The sequence below is a fragment of the Rhinopithecus bieti genome, unplaced genomic scaffold, assembly GCF_001698545.2.
Source record: "Rhinopithecus bieti isolate Rb0 unplaced genomic scaffold, ASM169854v2 scaffold_17984, whole genome shotgun sequence".
NCBI classification, from domain to species: domain Eukaryota; kingdom Metazoa; phylum Chordata; class Mammalia; order Primates; family Cercopithecidae; genus Rhinopithecus; species Rhinopithecus bieti.
In genome coordinates, this window is record NW_016809038.1 from 305,541 (window position 1) to 312,624 (window position 7,084).

General features: G+C 40.0%; 1 long non-coding RNA gene across 1 annotated transcript in view; it reads right to left on the reverse strand.

Annotated features, from left to right (window-relative positions):
* Positions 1-3,088: 3,088 nt before the first annotated feature.
* Positions 3,089-7,084, reverse strand: part of LOC108539518 (uncharacterized) — a 73,972-nt gene continuing 69,976 nt past the window's right edge. Inside the window, exon 3 of the long non-coding RNA XR_001888402.1 lies at positions 3,089-3,316. This is a non-coding gene — a long non-coding RNA (uncharacterized LOC108539518). The remainder of the gene's footprint in view (positions 3,317-7,084) is intronic.

Below are 7,084 nucleotides of genomic sequence, written 5' to 3' on the forward strand. Positions count from 1 at the left end.
CCACATGGTGAGGAATGCAGGCTTTCTGCCAATAGCTATACAAGGAACCAGCTTAGAAGCAGAACCTCTGAGAAGTCTGGTTCTTGATTACAAATCTATGTGTAATTTTACAGGACTGACCATAAGAAATAACAAAGGTTTACTGAGCAAGCCTCACAGGGAAAAGTTGTCCTCCCCACACCAAACTTGGTGCACAGGCAGTGAATTGCAGTCTCTGAAGCAGGTTTCAGTCAAGGACTCAGGCCTGCTGGTGGGTGAAGCTCTTCACCTATTTGCATTGCTAATAGTGGTGCAACATTCATTCCTAGGACATGAGATCTGAGTCCTTAGGCAGAGGTCCTCTTCAGGTGGCTCTGCAGAGCCCTTCCTATTAGGGAAGGAGAAGGAAACATTGAAGAAACATTCCCCTACTCTGACATGGTACTTGGAATTTTTCCACTCTTAGCCCTCCTTCCTCAACAACCCCAGGGTCTATATAACTGCGAGATCCTTTTGTTTGGGGCTCCCTCAACAGTGAGACAACCCCCATTTCTGTGGTAATTCACCTGACCCTTGACCAGTATGTCATTTCAGGGGGGTAAATTATAAGGGGCAAGTTAGTACTTTCTCCATGTGTTTACATTTGATTATACCAACACAAAAGGTTTTAAATACTTCACTATCATTTTTGTTTTGTTGCATCAATTGGCTACTCCAACACCTCATAACTTAGCAATTTTTCTCTCCAGCTGAACTGAGCTCCTGACAATCTCCAGCCCAAGTCAGTCCTGCAAATGACTGCAGGTCTGACCAGCATCTTGACTATAATATCATTGAGAAACCTTGAGCCGGAACCACCCAGTTGGGCCAAGCTCAGATTTTGGACCCTAAAATGTCATGTGAGATAATAAATGTTTGTTGTTTCAAGCTACCAAGTTATGGGGTAATTTGGTATGCAGAAACATATAACTAATATACCCAGTGAGAGGTCTGGTAAGAAAATGACTTAGGAAGGTATTAGAAAGGTTTCTCTAAGGAAGTAATAATTTAACTCAGACTGAAAAGATACTACTAGCTAACTAGATGAAGTAGGAAAGATGTGGCTAGGTCAGAGTTGTCCCAGCCTAAGGGAAGTAACACGTGCTTATCCAGAATTCCTCCCTCACAGCTACAAAGCTTACATAAGACAAGGAAAGCAAAGTGAGCCAAGCATATGTCTTTAGAAGGCTGACCCTGATTACCTTATTTTTTTGGAAGCAGGGCCTGCATGATACATCCTACTTCTTGTAAGAAGATTCCAAGGAGAGAGGGGAAAAGGCTCAATTGTATATGCTCAAGTTCTTCTCTCAATATCATGCTCAGGAAAGTCATTCATTTTTCCAAGAGGTAGCAGATAAAGGGAAGATAAATCACCACAAAAAGTGGTTGGAACAGGGTTCCAGTGAATATTTTTTCCACACGTTGCTACAATAGTCAACATCCTGGGGAAAATTTGCAGCTTATGATATCAGCAATGTTCCTATGTGTCTTTGTCCATTCAGGCTGCTAGAAAAAAATACCAAAAGCTGAATGGTTTATGAACCACAAACATTTATTTCTCACAGTTCTGGAGGCTGGGAAATTCAAGGGCAAGACACTGGCAGATTCTGGGTCTGGTGAAGGTGAGCTCTTCATAGATGGCCCCTTCTTGCTGTGCCCTCCATGGTGGAAGGAGCAGAGCAGTTTCTTTGGGCCTCTTTTCTAAGAAACTAGTCTTATCTATGAGAAATTCACCTTCATAACCTAATACTTTCTATTCCTCATCTCTACTATAGCATTGGGAATTAGGTTTCAACATATGAATTTTAGGGGAATGCAAATGTTCAGACCATAGCACTACAATATTTTGGGTGCCAGTGAGTATGACTCTGAGGAGAGAGTTAAAGAAAACCTTTGATAAGATTATGAGCATGCTCCTTTGTCAGGAATGAAGTGCTAAATTTATTTCTGTGACTCTTCTACTTGAAGCTAATTTATCTTTGGTCAATTCTGTTTTCTTTTGTTGAGACACTAAAAGCATAGTAATTAACTTGAAGGAAAAGAGAAAAGTGTGAATTCCATAATTATACCTTCATCAGGTTCTTTACATTCTGCTTTCATCTGTCATAGTACCACACTGTACTGTTAATTCATTATATTCATTTGACAAATGTTTATTCAGGGACTACTATGTGTTGGACTGTTGCTAGGCATAATGGATGCAATGCTTAGCAAAATAAAAAACAGGCCGGGCGCAGTGGCTCAAGCCTGTAATCCCAGCACTTTGGGAGGCCAAGACGGGCGGATCACGAGGTCAGGAGATCGAGACCATCCTGGCTAACACGGTGAAACCCCGTCTCTACTAAAAAATACAAAAAAATTAGCCGGGCGAGGTGGTGGGCGCCTGTAGTCCCAGCTACTCGGGAGGCTGAGGCAGGATAATGGCGTGAACCCGGGAGGCGGAGCTTGCAGTGAACTGAGATCCGGCCACTGCACTCCAGCCTGGGCGGCAGAGCCAGACTCCGTCTCAAAAAAAAAAAAAAAAAAAAAAAAACATAAATTCTGCCATTACAAAGTTTATCGTGAGAACAACACACATCAATCAAATGATTATAACAAATAAGTATAAAATTGCATTTCCACTGTGATACCCACTAAAAAGGAAATTACTTAGGTCAATTCAATCAAAATCTGAAAGGCAAGTAGTAAAGTCAGAAAGGTCTAGATAGGGACAAGGTGTTCCAGCATAAGGAGGTAGCCTGGGTGAATGCCACCTTGCATGAGGCAGTGTGATGTGGTTAATCATGAGGGGTAGATAAGACCTAGTTGTGCCTAAACCTAGTTAAGAACTAGTTTGAGGGTTGATTTGGCTTTTCCAAAAATTTTATTTTTTGGACAGAAAAAAAAAAAGAAACTTACTCCAGTAATGGAAATTTATTTTCTAGAATATTTCAGTGCCGGCTATTGAAAAAAATGAAACAAAAATTTTCGGTTGCTTAACACAATAGAAGTTTATTTCTTGGTGATAGAATTAAACTAGTCCATTGAGGGTATTGCTGTTTAGTGGTGACCTTCCACAAAGTGTTTCAGGGACTCAGAATTTTTTCATCTTATGTCTCCACCATTCAGTAAGGCCCAATAGGTGGAAAGAGATGGAGTGAAGAAGACACACCTACTTCTTTGAGAATCCAGGCTTAGAAGTAACACACATCATTCTGCTCATATTTTCTTGGGTGTGAACTAGTCATGTGGCTGCACCTTTATGCAACAGGTTGCTGTGGAATGTACTCATTGCCTGGGAAGGTGGCTCCAGCAATAACTACAATATTAAAGCAGAGGGATATATATTTTTAATACTTTTGGAAAAAAAATTACATCTTTGCCACACTTACTGAATAAATGCAAACTGCTGATTTGTTAAACACACTCTCAACCTTGAATTTAATCATCCTCTAGGCAATAATGTGAAATTTTCAAAACAGCATATTGATTTTTAACTTAAAAATAAACATACCATTTACATTTTTGAGATGTGGGGATCTTTGTAATTATAGATATTCTATTGATGTGATTTTCATAAGAGAAAAAAATATCCCCTGGCAGGAGGAGAGAAATTAGTTAGGATAGCTTTTCCTGCTTGGGGACAGGTCTTTGGTAATTTTTTTTAAGTACTGAGAAACTAATTATATAGACGAATCCTAAATCTAATAGAAGTGAATGCAGTGAACCTTCTTAAATAAATCTTGACAGTTTCCTTTCTAACTGCAAACCCCTATTTGGTTGTAACAAAACATTAAAGATAATTTGTATGTATGAAAGGCTCAGTTTGAGGTATTTCATTTTATCATTTTGAAAACTCATTGGCTAATGTGAGCTTTTTTATGGTACATTTTATAATGTTTTTCATGGTCAAACTTTATAGCAGGAAATACCACAGAAGTGTGCTAAAATGCCTAAAATGAGTTTTAGAAATCAGATCAGATTAGGCTGGGCACAGTGGGTCACGCCGGTAATCCCAGCACTTTGGGAGGCTGAGGCAGGTGAATCACCTGAGATCAGGAGTTCAAGACCAGCCTGGCCAACATGGTGAAACCCTGTCTCTACTAAAAATAAAAAATAAAAATTAAAAAATTAAAAATTAGCCAGGCTTGGTGGCGTGGCAGGTGCCTGTAATCCCAGCTACTCAAGAGACTGAGGCAGGAGAATCGCTTGAATCTGGGAGGTGGAGGTTGCAGTGAGCCGAGATCACGCCACTGTACTCTAGCCTGGGTAAAAAAAAAGAAAAAGAAAAAGAAATCAGATCAGGAGGTGAGAGAACTACTAATGTAGGAGAAACGATTCCACACAGTACTGTCCTAGCACTGGACTTGAGAGGCCAATATAGTGTTAGCCTCAGACACAATGGGAGTGGAAATAATGTCTGACTCATCCATTCACGGGTGGAAAAATAACCAGAATTTTTATTTCAGCCTAAGAGTGATAAGGCACCAGGTGCTGGGAATTCTGATCTGATATACATAAAACTTAAAATAACCAGAAACCATTGTATCTATATAGTACTTTGTGCCTTCCAAAGCACCATCTGGAGTTGATGTTTAACACAGTTGCAACACAGCAGTAAAGATAGTCAGATAGTTATAAAGTTAAGTGCTACAGAGATGTTAGGTATGTACAAAATCCTTTGGTTAAATAGCTCTTCAGCAGTTAAGTGTGTTCCTAACACTTAAAAACTTCCACTTGACTTTGAGGTTATGTTGCTTCTTGTTCTCCTATTGATTGATTGCCCTTTAAGTACAACCCTAACATATTAATACTTATGAATAATATTTTTGACTGGGTGAGATAGGCTATTATATAATCTAACTACTTTTCACCACCAGAGGTTGAAATCATCTAGAATCTTTGACTAGTTTGGGGTTCTAGGATTTTTCCAATACGTAAGAATTGTGTCACTTTGACCAAATTTCTTATCCCTTTGAATCTGCTTCTTTGTTAAATAGGGATAAAGATACCTGTCCTTGTCAGTGTTATGAAACTCACATGGGCAATTTACAAGGATTGAGATCAAGTTTCATAAATCTTAAATTCTCTACAATTGTAAGGTAATGCTCTTATTTGACTTTCTCTTTCTCATTGGTCTCTGTAATCCAGTTCCATCTGGAGAAATTCAGATCTAAACCAGTGGGATTAAGCCTAACTGATATGGTTCTTAAGATTAAAAAACTTGTTATATATTTCTTAACCTTGAGAACCTTGATAGATTGGCCAGCTACCACAGTTTTCCAAGGATTTTTTGAGTTCTAGCACTGAAACTCCATCCCAAGCAAAACCATCTTAAATCTTCTTGATTGCAAGAATCCTGAACAGAGAAAGGTTTTCATCCTTTCTTACTGTTAATATAAAATTTTCCTTTAGCTAAAATGTCTTTGCCATATGAGTCCATTTGTTTTTCACGGTATGTATTATATCAGACTTTGAATGAAAACAGTATATAACACACTATACAATACAGTGTGTTTACACAATGACATAAGACTTTCACACACAGATATGTATTTAATCCTTTGCTTTGCCTATTAATAGGTATGACAACCTCCACCCAGCACTTAATACATTTAATTGAAATTACATAACCATCTTTCTCCTTTATCAGACTCAAGCAGGATCTAGTCACATTCATCTTTGATTCTCTCTCTTCTAGCATGCTGATTGGCACACTGGAAGCACCTGGGAAGTATATGATTAAACTTCCACACTTCAACCTCAACTCTATTACAGTCAGGTTTTTGGTGATTTATAAACTATATGTAATAAAACTTTCATTAGAGTTTAGTAAGTCTTAAATAAACTAGTATGAAGAATGTGAGTTAACTTTTATAAACTATAAAGTATAATAAAATTGGTTTCAGAAAAGACTGATGTTAATATGTAATAAGTGTAGCTTTTCAATTTGTCTTCTAGCCTACCATGTCTCCTAGATTCTTGATTTCATCTTTAAATATTAAATTGATACTTCTATCCAAGAGTTTTTGTCATTTATCTTATATGTAAATAACTATGGGACAATGTGAAACAGGCCTTCCTTGTCATAGATACAGTCACCTAAAAATTAATATCATCATATCTAAATATATTAAGAAACATGGATCCATTTAAGTTCAGTCCAGTTTATTTCCTGGAAGACTTTGTTTAAGAGTTATCTATAGAGGGTGGAGCAAGATGGCCGATTAGGAACAGCTCCAGTCTCCAACTCCCAGTGCGAGCGACACAGAACACCGGTGGTTTCTGCATTTTCAACTGAGGTACTGGGGTCATCTCACTAGGGAGTGCCGGACAATCAGTGCTGGTCAGCCGCTGAAGCCCGATCAGTGAGAGCTGAAGCAGGGCTAGGAATCCCTTTTCCTAGCCAGGGGAACTGAGACACACAACACCTGGAAAATCGAGTAATTCCCACGCCAATACTGTGCTTTAAGCAAACGGGCACACCAGGAGATTATACCCACACCTGGCCAGGAGGGTCCCACGGCCACGGAGCCTCCCTCATTGCTAGCACAGCAGTCTGCAATCTAACCACAAGGCAGCAGCGAGGCTGGAGGAGGGGCGCCCACCATTGCTGAGGCTTAATAGGTAAACGAAGCCGCGGGGAAGCTCGAACTGGGTGGAGCTCACAGCAGCTCAAAGAAACCTGCCTGTCTCTGTAGACTCCACCTCTAGGGAAAGGGCACAGCTAAACAACAAAAGGGGAAGTAGCAGAGGCCTGTGCAGATGCGAACCACTCTGTCTGACAGCTTTGAAGAGAGCAGTGGATCTCCCAACACGGAGGTTGAGATCTGAGAATGGACAGACTGCCTGCTCAAGTGGGTCCCTGACCCCTGAGTAGCCTCACTGGGAGACATCCCCCACTAGGGGCAGTCTGACACCCCACACCTCACAGGGTGGAGTACACCCCTGAGAGGAAGCTTCCAAAGTAAGAATCAGACAGGTACACTCGCTGTTCAGCAATATTCTATCTTCTGCAACCTCTGCTGCTGATACCCAGGCAAACAGGGTCTGGAGTGGACCTCAAGCAATCTCCAACAGACCTATA